The sequence below is a fragment of the Tachyglossus aculeatus genome, chromosome 7 (assembly GCF_015852505.1).
Source record: "Tachyglossus aculeatus isolate mTacAcu1 chromosome 7, mTacAcu1.pri, whole genome shotgun sequence".
NCBI lineage: Eukaryota > Metazoa > Chordata > Mammalia > Monotremata > Tachyglossidae > Tachyglossus > Tachyglossus aculeatus.
The window spans coordinates 6,990,312-7,003,408 of NC_052072.1; the positions used below are offsets into that span (position 1 = coordinate 6,990,312).

A 13,097-nucleotide genomic window follows, 5' to 3' on the forward strand; every position below is an offset into this window, starting at 1 on the left:
GCACTTACGTATATATCTGTAATTTGATTTATTTATATTCATTCATTCAATCGTATTTATTGAGCGCTTACTGTGTACACAGCACTGGACTAAGCAACATCTAGAGACGGTCCCTACCCAACAGCGGGCTCACAGTCTAGAACGGGGAGACAGACCACAAAACAAAAAATGTGGACAGGTGTCAAGTCATCAGAATAAACAGAAGTAAAGCCAGATGCACATCATTAAGAAAATAAATAGAATAGTAAATATGTACAGGTAAAATAAATCGAGTGATAAATCTGTACAAACACATATATAAGTGCTGCAGGGAGGGGAAGGAGGTAGGGTGGGGCGGATGGGGAGGAGGAGAGGAAAAAGGGGGCTCAGTTACATCGATGTCTGTTCATTTGTATTGATGTCTGTCTCCCCCCTCTAGACTGTGAGCTTGCTGTGGGCAGGGACTGTCTCTATTGCTGTAGTGTACTTTCCCAAACGCTTAGCACAGCGCTCCGCACACAGTAAGCGCTCTATAACTACGATTATAACAGGAGATTATAACGCTCTATAACAGGAGGCCTTCCCAGACTGAGCCCCTTCCTTCCTCTCCCCCTCTCCATCCCCCATCTTACCTCTTTTCCTTCCCCACAGCACCTGTATATATGTATATATGCTTGTACATATTTATTACTCTATTTATTTACTTATTTTATTTTACTTATACATATCTATTCTATTTATTTTATTTTGTTAGTGTGTTTGTTTTTGTTCTCTGTCTCCCCCTTTTAGACTGTGAGCCCACTGTTGGGTAGGGACTGTCTCTATATGTTGCCAACTTGTACTTCCCAAGCGCTTAGTACAGTGCTCTGCATGCAGTAAGCGCTCAATAAATACGATTGATGATGATGATGACGATTGAATGAATGAAGTTAATCAGGTTGGACACAGCCCCTGCCCCACATAGGGCTCTCAGTCTTAATTCCCATTTTTCTGATGAGGTAACTGAGGCCCAGAGAAGTGAAGTGACTTGCTCAAGGTCACACGGCAGACATGTGGTGGAGGACAGGAGGAGTCCCAAAAGTAGGATGGGACCAATACAACGCAGCTGTTTGATATATTCCCTGCCCACAAAGAGTTTAGAGTCTAGCAATGTGAAACAGTCAAGTCATGGCATTCATTCATTCCATCGTATTTATTGAGCGCTTACGGTGTGCAGAGCACTGGACTAAGCGCTTGGGAAGTACAAGTCGGCAACATATAGAGACGGTTCCCTACCCAACAACAGGCTCACGGCACGTTGTGGTAACAATGCCTAAAGCCATAGCAACGAGGTTATTTCAAACCACTACCGGAGAGTAGCCAACAACTTCTACCTGCCTTGATTTCCCCAACTGCGAGGCATTTAGAGAATGAGCAGAAAGAAGAAAGAGGGGCATCAAAGAAGAATCTCATCCAGCCAAGGGGCGGGGGGAATAATGATGGTAATTTTTGGCTTAATAAGCTGCCTGGTGAACTTCAAAAAGCTTTATAAATGAATTCAAGGTGTCCAATCTCTTTCAGAGGTAGGTGAGTAATGTAGCAGGGAAAGGTATCCAAGTCCATGGGGCCCATTGAAGGTTAAAATTTGGGCGAGCCGCATTTCTGATCGACAGACAGGCCTGCTAGACTAAAATTTCCTGCTCAGTTGCTCTTGCCCTCTTCCCAATTGGCCCCTGGAGAAAATCAGGGATTTTTTTAGGTTGAGAGTTTCAGGGCAGTCTAGGGAGGTGAATCCATATGGATTAAAATGGTAAAATCAGTTGCAAGCCGAGTGAGGACGAATGATAGGGCCAAGGCCTTTTCGCTGAGCAGAGAAGGCGCATCTGTGTTGGATTCTTCTTCAAATCTGGTTCCATCTCCCATCTCTCACTCCCCCAGATAATAATAATAATAATGGCATTTATTAAGTGCTTACTATGTGCAAAGCACTGTTCTAAGCGCTGGGAAGGTTACAAGGTGATCAGGTTGTCCCACGGGGGGCTCACAGTCTTCATCCCCAATTTACAGATGAGGGAACTGAGGCCCAGAGAAGTGAAGTGACTTGCCCAAAGTCACACAGCTGACAAGTGGCGGAGCCGGAGATTTGAACCCATGACCTCTGACTCCAAAGCCCGGGCTCTTGATGCGCTTGCCATCTAATTATAATAATGATTTCATTAATTAATAACGAATAATGATATTCATTAAGTGCTTACTTTGGGTCAAGCACTGCTCTAGGCGTTAGAGTAGATACAAGCTAATCAGGTGGGACACAGTCCCTGTCCCCCATGGGGGGATCACAGTCTTCATCCCCATTTTCCAGATGAGGGAAATGAGAAGTGAAGTGACTTGCCCGAGGGCTCACATCCGACAAGAGGCCAACTTGTACTTCCCAAGCGCTTAGTACGGTGCTCTGCACACAGTAAGCGCTCAATAAATACGATTGATTGATTGAGGCGGAGCCGGGATTGGGACCCAGGTCCTTCTGCCTCACAGGCCTGTGCTCTAGGCACTAAAAAAAAATAATAATGATTATGGTATTTGTTTAGCGCTTCCGACATGCCAGGTACTGTACTCTGCACACAGGAAGTGCTCAATAAATACGATTGATTGATTGATTGATTGATCGGGTCGGACCCCCGGCTCCCATCCAAGCGTTTCATCGACAACTGTGAAACCGTCCAGCGTCAACGCCCCCCCAAGTCTCTCCTCGCTTCCCTAGTCCTTGCCCCCCGCCCCCCAAATCCCACAGAGGCCCTCTCCTCCTTCCCGGCCGCCTCCCAGGAGGAGGTGTACCGCTTCGTTTCCCAACCCGCCCGCACCTGAAGCAGTGTGGCTCAGTGGAAAGAGCCCGGCCTTGGGAGTCGTCGGTCGTCGGTTCTAATCCCGCCTCTGCCACTTGTCAATCAATCAATCAATCGTATTTATTGAGCGCTTACTGTGAGCAGAGCTGTGTGACTTCGGGCCAGTCACTTAACTTCTCTGTGCCTCCGTTACCTCACCTGGAAAACGGGGGTTAAGACTGTGAGCCCCACCTGGGACAGCCCGATTTCCTTGCATCTACCCTAGCGCTTGGAACAGTGCTGGGCACATAGCAAGCACTTGACAAATACTATCGTCATCATCCGGAGAAGCGGCGTGGTTTAGTGGAAAGAGCCCAGGGGAGTCGGAGGTTGAGGGTTCATTCGTTTCATTCATTCAGTCGTATTTATTGAGCGCTTACTGTGTGCAGAGCACTGGACTGAGTGCTTGGGAAGGACAATCAATCAATCAATCGTATTTATTGAGCACTTACTATGTGCAGAGTGCTTGGGAAGTACAAGCTGGCAGCATACAGAGACGGTCCCTACCCAACAGCGGGCTCACAGTCTAGAAGGGGGGGACAGACGACAAAACATATTCACAAAATAAAATAAATGGAGTAATAACATAAATAGAATAAATATGTACAAGTAAAATAAATGGAGTAATAAATATGTACAAACGTATGTACATATATACAGGTGCGGTGGGGAGGGGAAGGAGGTAAGGCGGGGGGAGAGGAAGGAGGGGGCTCAGTCGGGGCCCCCTCAATAATGCTGTATTGTGCTCTCCCAAGCACTTAGTACCGTACTCTGTACACAGTAGGTACTCAATAAATATGATTGAATGGAGCTCGGGAATGGAAAGACCCCCCCCCCCCCACACACATCAGCGTGGCTCAGTGGAAAGAGCCCGGGCTTTGGAGTCAGAGACCATGGGTTCAAATCCCGGCTCCGCCACTTGTCAGCTGTGTGACTTTGGGCAAGTCACTTCACTTCTCTGGGCCTCAGTTCCCTCATCTGGAAAATGGGGATGAAGACTGTGAGCCCCTCGTGGGACAACCTGATTATCTTGTATCTACCCCCAGCGCTTAGAACAGTGCTTTGCACATAGTAAGCGCTTAACAAATACCAACATTATTATTATTATTATTATTATTATCAGGTCTATCCCGTTATAGGTCTGCCCATCTGCCCAGCCCACGGCAACCAACTGAAGCAGCCTGGCTCCTGGCTCCAGCTAGGTGGGCTGACAATAATAATAATAATAATAATGGTATTTGTTAAGCGCTTACTATGTGCAAAGCACTGTTCTAAGCGCTGGGGGGATACAAGGTGATCAGGTTGTCCCACATGGGGCTCACAGTCTTCATCCCCATTTTCCAGATGAGAAAATGGTCTAATCCAGGGGTTCTAATCCCAGCTCCACCACTTATCAGCTGTGTAGCTCTGGGCAAGTCACTTCACTTCTCCGTGCCTCATCTGTAAAATGGGGATGAAGACCGTGAGCCCCACGTGGGACAATCTGATGGCCTTGTATCTACATCAGCGCTTAGAACAGTGCTTGGCGCATAGTAAGGGTTTAACAAATACCATCATTATAATTATTATTAAAACTCTTCCCCACTCCAGGTCTTCCCTCCTTCACTCTCTTTAATAATAATAATAATGACGGCATTTTGTTAAGCGCTTACTATGTGCAAAGCACTGTTCTAAGCGCTGGGGGGATGTGAGGTGATTAGGTTGTCCCACGTGGGGCTCACAGCCTTAATCCCCATTTTACAGATGAGGGAACTGAGGCTCAGAGAAGTTAAGTGACTTGCCCACTGTCACACAGGAGACATGTGGTGGAGCCGGCATTCGAACTCATGACCTCTGACTCCAAAACCCAGGCTCTTTCCACTGAACCACGCTGCTTCTTTAGCTGCTTACTCTCCAATGGCTCCTTCTCCGCTTTCCAACATTCCCATCTAATATCTCTACTTGAACAAATCCTCCCTCGATCCAAGTTACCACTCCACTTCCCGCCTTCCATTCCCCTCCAAACTCCTCCGACAAGTGGCTTACCGCCGCCGCCTCCACTTCCTCCGCCCGGTCGCCTTTCTCGTTTTGTTGTCAGTCTCCCCCTTCTAGACTGTGAGCCCGCTGTTGGGTAGGGACCGACTCTCTAGGTTGCCAACTTGTACTTCCCAAGCGCTCAGTACAGTGCTCTGCACATAGTAAGCGCTCAATAAATACGATTGAATGAATGAATGAATGAATGTTGGGTAGGGACTGTCTCTAGATGTTGCCAACTTGTACTTCCCAAGCGCTTAGTCCAGTGCTCTGCACACAATAAGCGCTCAATAAATACGATTGAATGAATGAATCCCCACAGCACCTGTATCTATGTATACATGTTTGTACTTACTTATTACTCTATTTATTTACGTATTTTATTTGTACATATTTATTCTATTTATTTTAGTTTGTTAATATGTTTCGTTTTGTTGTCCATCTCCCCCTTCTAGAATGCAAGCCCGCTGTTGGGTAGGGACCGTCTCTAGATGCTGCCAACTTGGACTTCCCAAGCGCTTAGTCCAGTGCTCTGCACACAGTAAGCGCTCAATAAATACGATTGAACGAATATTGGGTAGGGACTATCTCTAGATGTTGCCAACTTGTACTTCCCAAGCACTTAGTACAGTGCTCTGCACACAGTAAGTGCTCAATAAATATGATTGAATGAATGAATCACCACAGCACCTGTATATATGTTTGTACGTACTTATTACTCTATTTATTTACTTATTTTATTTGTACATATTTATTCTATTTGTTTTAGTTTGTTAATATGCTTTGTTTTGTTGTCCGTCTCCCCCTTCTAGACTGTGAGCCCGCTGTTGGGTAGGGACTGTCTCTAGATGTTGCCAACTTGGACTTCCCAAGCGCTTAGTCTAGTGCTGTGCACACGGTAAGCGCTCAATAAATATGACTGAACGAACGCTGGGTAGGGACCGTCTCTATATGTTGCCAACTTGCACTTCCCAAGCGCTTAGTCCAGTGCTCTGCACACAGTAAGCGCTCAATAAATATGATTGAATGAATGAATCCCCACAGCACCTGTATATATGTATATATGTTTGTACGTACTTATTTACTTATTTTATTTGTACATATTTATTCTATTTATTTTAGTTTGTTAATATGTTTTGTTTTGTTGTCCTTCTCCCCCTTCTAGACTGCGAGCCCCCTGTTGGGTAGGGAACATCTCTAGGTGTTGCCAACTTGTACTTCCCAAGCACTTAGTCCAGTGCTCTGCACACAGTAAGCGCTCAATAAATACGATTGATTGATCGATATTCATCTATTTTATTTGTACATATTTATTCTATTCATTTTATTTTGTTAATGTTTGTTTTGTTCTCTGTCTCCCTCTTCTAGACTGTGAGCCCACTGTTAGGTAGGGACCGTCTCTATATGTTGCCAACTGGTACTTCCCAAGAGCTTAGTCCAGTGCTCTGCACACAGTAAGCGCTCAATAAATACGACTGAATGAATTGAATGAATGAATGACCCCCTGCGATCCTAATTCCGTCTCCTCCACTCCACTGAAACCGCTTCCTCCCGGGCCAGCAGAGACTTCCTTCTGGCCAGATCCAGCGGCCTGTGTCCCCTCCTAATTGTCCTTGACCCCTCGGCAGCCTGTGACACTGTCCGTCACCCCATTCCTGGAAATTGTCCAACATCGGCTTTACTGACACTGTTTCTCCCCTGGCTCTCCTCCTATCTCTCTGACCGCTCCTTCTCAGTCTCTTTCGCGGGCTCCTCCTCTGCCTCCCACCCCCTAACTGTGGGGGGGGTCACTTGAGGTTCAATTCCCTTCAATTCTCCATAATAATAATAATAATGATGGCATTTATTAAGCGCTTACTATGGGCAAAGCACTGTTCTAAGCGCTGGGGACGTTACAAGGTGATCAGGTTGCCCCCCGGGGGGCTCACAGTCCCCATTTTAGAGATGAGGTCACTGAGGCCCAGAGAAGTGAAGCGACTCGCCCAAAGTCACACAGCTGACAACTGGTGGAGCCTGCAGTTGAACCCGTGACCTCTGACTCCACAGACCGTCGTGCTCTTTCCATTGAGCCACGCTGCTCCATCCGCACCGACTCTGTTCGAGAACTCATTCGCTCCCCCGGCTTCAACTACCATTTAAATTCTACTGTAAATTACTTATTTACATTAATGTCTGGATACCCCACTAGACTGTAAGCTCAATGTGGGCAGGGAACGTGTCTGGCTTAGTATAGTGCTACACACACAGTAAGCTCTGAAAAAAATACCACCTCTACGGCGACAACTTCCAAATCTCCTGTGGCCGGCCCTAACCTCTCCTCCGTTCCGCAGCCTCACATTTCCTCCTGCCTTCATGGCTTTTTTACCTGAATGTCTCCTCATCACCTCCAACTCAACGCTTAGTACAGTGCTTTGCACGCAGTCAGCACTCAAAAATACGATTGAATGACTGATCGCCCCCCTCCCTCCCTCTGTCCTCCCCCCTTCCCCTCCCCTTGGCACTTGTATATATTTGTACATATTTGTTATTCTATTTTATTTGTAAATATTTACTACTCTATTTTATTATTTGTACTTCCCAAGCGCTGAGTACAGTGCTCTGCACGAAGTGCTCAATAAATACGATGGAATGAATGAACTCAACATGTCCAAAGAGAACGTCTTATCTTCTCCCCAACAAAATATCTCCTCTCCTCCTCCTTCCTGTCTGACGAGCCCGCAACCTTGGCATTATCTTTGCCTCATTTCTCTCCTTCAACCCCCATATTCAATCAACCCCAAAATCTTGTCTTTTCTATCTCCTCATCTCCAGAATTCACCCGTTCCTCTCCAACCACACTGGCCTGAGGACTTCTAGCCTGTGAGCCCGCCGTTGGGTAGGGACCGTCTCTCTATGTTGCCAACTTGGACTTCCCAAGCGCTCAGTCCAGTGCTCTGCACACAGTAAGCGCTCAATAAATACGGATTGAATGAATGAATGAATGACACGTCCCATTTCATCTCGACTACTGTTTCGGCCTCCTCACGGATCGCCCCGGCCCCGGCCTCTCCCCTCTCTAGTCTGCTGCTATCATCATTTTTCTAAAAAAAAATTGTTCTGCACATCTCCAAAACTTAACCACCTGTCTCCACATCAATATTCACCCACCTCCTGCCCCACAGCACTTCATTCAATCAATCATATTTATTGAGCACTTACTCCATAACTTACCCCTCCTTTCTCTCCCCCTCCTCCCCCTCTCCATCCCACCCGCCTTACCTCCTTCCCCTCCCCACAGCACCTGTACATATGTATATATGTGTGTACGGATTTATTACCCTATTTATTGATTTATTTTATTTGTACATATTTATTCTATTTATTTTATTTTGTTAATACGTTTGGTTTTGTTGTCTGTCTCCCCCCTTCTAGACTGTGAGCCCTCTGTTGGGTACGGACCATCTCTATATGTTGCCAACTTGGACTTCCCAAGCGCTTAGTCCAGTGCTCTGCACACAGTAAGCGCTCAATAAATACGATTGGGGAATCGTAGCACTGTACTAGGCGCTTGGGAAGTCCAAGTTGGCAACATATAGAGATGGCCTCCCCTATTTAGATTATACACTTCTGGAAAGCTGGGATTGTGTGTACTAACTTTACCATACTCTCCCAAAAGTCAAGTACAGTGCTCTGCACACCGTCAGCACTCAATACCACTGACTGAAATGAACACCAGAAAAGCCTGTAATTTTTCACTTGAAATCATCATCATCATTAATCGTATTTATTGAGCGTTTATTATGTGCAGAGCACTGTACTAAGCGCTTGGGAAGTACAAATTGGCAACATATAGAGACGGTCCCTACCCAACAGTGGGCTCACAGTCTAAAAGGGGGAGACAGAGAACAAAACCGAACGTACTAACAAAATAAAATAAATAGAATAGATACGTACAAGTAAAATAAATAAAAAAATAAATAGAGTAATAAATATGTACAAACATATATACAGGCGCTGTGGGGAAGGGAAGGAGGTAAGATGGGGGGGATGGAGAGGGGGAGGAGGGGGCTTTGCACGTAGTAAGCGCTTAATAAATGCCATCATTATTATTATTACTCTAAGCACATGTTCATATCCTTATACATGCATTCGTTCATTCAATCATATTTATTGAGCGCTTACTGTGTGCAGAGCACTGTACTAGGCGCTGGGGAAGTACAAGTTGGCAACATATAGAGACGGTTTTCCCTATTTAGATTATACACTCCTGGAAAGCAGGGATTATGTGTACTAACTTTACTATACTCTCCCAAGAGTCAAGTACAGCGCTCTGCACACCGTCAGCACTCGATACCACTGATTGAAATGAACACCAGAAAAGCCTGTCATTTTTCACTTGAAATCATCATCATCATCAATCGCATTTATTGAGCGCTTACTCTGTGCAGAGCACTTTACTAAGCACTTGGGAAGTACAAGTTGGCAACATATAGAGGCGGTCCCTACCCAACAGTGGGCTCACAGTCTAAAAGGGGGAGACAGAGAACAAAACCAAACATACTAACAAAAGAAAATAAATAGAATAGATAGGTACAAGTAAAATAAATAAATAGAGTAATAAATATGTACAAACATATATACAGGTATATACAGGAAATGAACCACCCGCTGCCAGTTTTCTTCTTAAAGTCCATCAGAACTGTTTTCATTTTTTTGCTCTTTTTATTATTCATTCTTCTCTCATCACAGAGCCCTTTTCTCACCGCACTTGCACGCTTATAAAGGCCCAGTCATAATAAAACCAAAGCTCGCCAGTCAAAGCAAAACTAAAAGTAAAAACACGACAGCTGCAGCTGCAAACCTGCTCCAGTCCATTTCTCTCAGCCCTGGGTAATTTGGCTGCTCAGCTTTTCAGGACAGTTGATGAGAAAACCCTGCTTAAGGTGACGATTGCTTAATTAAATGACTGCGAGAGGATTAACGTATAAATCAGTCTCTCTTACAGATCCCCTATTAAAAGAAAGAAAACAATTTCACTGACGAGGCACCAACCTGCATTTTGGTTTTAGGGAGCACAGTCCTGGGAGTCAGGGGACCTGGGTTCAAATCCCAGCTCCATCGCTCATCTGGCTCCGTGATCTCGGATAAACCGCCCAAGTTCTGTGTGCCTCAGTTTCCTAATCAGCAAAATGGGGATTCCGATAACTGCCAGGCTCAGGCTGATTGCCCAGTGTGGGATGGGGATTATGTCCACATTTGATTATCTTGTCAATCTACCCCAATGCTCAGCAGTGCTGCATGCCCTCATTATTAAATAATAATGAAAAATGCCGTGAAATTTGTGAAGAGAGAGCCTGGAGGCAGAAATTTAGGCCTCAATTGGTGCGGGGGGTGGGGGGGGGCTTAACAGAAGCATCTTTCTAAGAATAATAATAATAATTGCATTTATTAAGCACTTACTATGTGCAAAGCACTGTTCTAAGCATTGGGGAGGTTACAAGGTGATCAGGTAGGTTGTCCCACGGGGGGCTCACAGTCTTCATCCTGTATATATGTATATATGTTTGTACATATTTATTACTCCATTTATTTATTTTACTTGTACATATCTATCCTATTTATTTTATTTTGTTAGTATGTTTGGTTTTGTTCTCTGTCTCCCCCTTCTAGACTGTGAGCCCACTGTTGGGTAGGGACTATCTCTATCTGTCGCCAACTGGTACTTCCCAAGCGCTTAGTACAGTGCTGTGCACACAGTAAGCGCTCAGTAAATACGATTGAATGAATGAATAAAAGGGGGAGACAGAGAACAAAACCAAACATGCTAACAAAATAAAATAAATAGAATAGATATGTACAAGTAAAATAAATAAATAAATGCATGCCCTCGTTATTACAATAATAATGAAAAATGCAGTGAAATTCTAGTGAAGAAAGAGCCTGGAGGCAGAAATTTAGGCCTCAATTGGCAGGGGAGGGGCCTTAACAGAAGCATCTTTCTAATAATAATGGCATTTATTAAGCGCTTACTATGTGCAAAGCACTGTTCTAAGCACTGGGGAGGTTACAAGGTGATCAGGTTGTCCAAAGGGGGCTCACAGTCTTCATCTTGTATATATGTTTGTACATATTTATTACTCTATTTTACTTGTACATATCTATTCTATTTATTTTATTTTGTTAGTATGTTTGGTTTTGTTCTCTGTCTTCCCCCTCTAGACTGTGAGCCCACTGTTGGGTAGGGACCGTCTCTAGATGTTGCCAATTTGTACTTCCCAAGCGCTTAGTACAGTGCTCTGCACACAGTAAGCGCTCAATAAATACGATTGATTGATTCATCCCCATTTTCCAGATGAGGGAACTGAGGCCCAGAGAAGTGAAGCGACTTGCCCAAAGTCACCCAGCTGACAATTGGCGGAGCCGGGATTTGAACCCATGATAGCAACAGTATTTGTTAAGCGCTTACTATCTTCCAAGCACCATTCTAAGTGTTTAGACTGTGAGCCCACTGTTGGGTAGGGACTGTCTCTATATGTTGCCAACTTGGACTTCCCAAGCGCTTAGTACAGTGCTCTGCACACAATAAGCGCTCAATAAATACGATTGATTGATTGATTGGGGCAGATACAAGATAATCAGGCTGGCCCACATGGGGCTCACAGTCTCAATCCCCATTTTACAGATGAGGTAACTGAGGCACAGAGAAGTTAAGCAGCTTGCCCAAAGTCACACAGCAGACAAGGGATGGAGGCAGGATTAGAACCCACATCCTCTGACTCTCAAGCCCGTGCTCTTTCCACTAGGCCACTCGGCTTCTCACAGACTCCTCTGTTTCTCAGACAGTTGTCCAGACTCTCTCCTCCCCACCCAAGGCCTTCAGCGTCTATAAAGTAAGCTACTGTTGAGGTGCCAATGTAGGGAATTTACCTCAAACTGGACAACGAAGCGCCCGGAATGAAACCTCCTCACTTAAAGACCTCAGTTTCCCCCTTTGGGAAAACAAGGAGGGAGAGAAATCAATCAACGGTATTTTACCCCCCTTTCTAAGACTGTGAGCCCGCTGTTGGGTAGGGACCGTCTCTATATGTTGCCAGCTTGTACTTCCCAAGCGCTTAGTACAGTGCTCTGCACAGAGTAAGCGCTCAATAAATACAATTTAATGAATGAATGGAGTGATTAACATGGGCAGAGCACTGAACTAGGCGCTTGGTGGTCATTATACAACACAGCTAGAAGAAGACATATTCCCTGCCCGCTAGAGAAGCAGCGTGGCTCAGTGGAAAGAGCCTGAGCTTGGGAGTCAGAGGTCATGGGTTCTAATTCATTCATTCAGTCGCATTTATTGAGCGCTTACTGTGAGCAGAGCACTGTATCCCAGCTCCGCTGTGTGACTTTGGGCAAGTCACTTCACTTCTCTGGGCCTCGGTGACCTCATCTGTAAAACGATGATTAAGACTGTGAGCCCCCCGTGGGACAACCCCATCACTTTGTAACCTCCCCAGCTTTTACAACAGTGCTTTGCACATAGTAAGCGCTTAATAAATGCCACCATTATTATTATTATTATTATTATTATTAAAATGAGGATTAAGACGGTGAGCCCCCCGTGGGACAACCCGATCACTTTGTAACCTCCCCAGCTTTTACAACAGTGCTTTGCACATAGTAAGCGCTTAATAAATGCCACCATTATTATTATTATTATTATTATTATTAAAATGAGGATTAAGACGGTGAGCCCCCCGTGGGACAACCCGATCACTTTGTAACCTCCCCAGCTTTTACAACAGTGCTTTGCACATAGTAAGCGCTTAATAAATGCCACCATTATTATTATTATTAAAATGAGGATTAAGACGGTGAGCCCCCTGTGGGACAACCCGATCACGTTGTAACATCCCGAGCTTTTAGAACAGTGCTTTGCACATAGTAACCGCTTAATAAATGCCACGATTATTATTATTATGATGATGATTAAAAGGATTAAGACTGAGAGCCCCCCTGTGGGACAGCCCGATCACCTTGTAACCTCCCCAGCGCTTAGAACAGTGCTTTGCACATAGTAAGCGCTTAATAAATGCCACGATTATTAGTATTATTATTAATAATAATAATAAAATGAGGATTAAGATGGTGAGCCCCCCGTGGGACAACCCGATCACTTTGTAACCTCCCCAGCTTTTAGAACAGTGCTTTGCACATAGTAAGCGCTTAATAAATGCCACGATTATTACTGTTATTATTATTATTAAAATGAGGATTAAG

At 44.9% G+C, this 13,097-nt stretch overlaps 1 protein-coding gene across 1 annotated transcript in view; it reads right to left on the reverse strand.

Annotated features, from left to right (window-relative positions):
* ALS2 (alsin Rho guanine nucleotide exchange factor ALS2) overlaps positions 1 to 12,216 on the reverse strand; it is a 148,344-nt gene extending 136,128 nt beyond the window's left edge. Inside the window, exon 1 of the mRNA XM_038748910.1 lies at positions 12,187 to 12,216. The gene's annotated coding sequence lies outside the window, so the exon portion shown is untranslated. The remainder of the gene's footprint in view (positions 1 to 12,186) is intronic.
* Between the last annotated feature and the right edge of the window lie 881 nt (positions 12,217 to 13,097).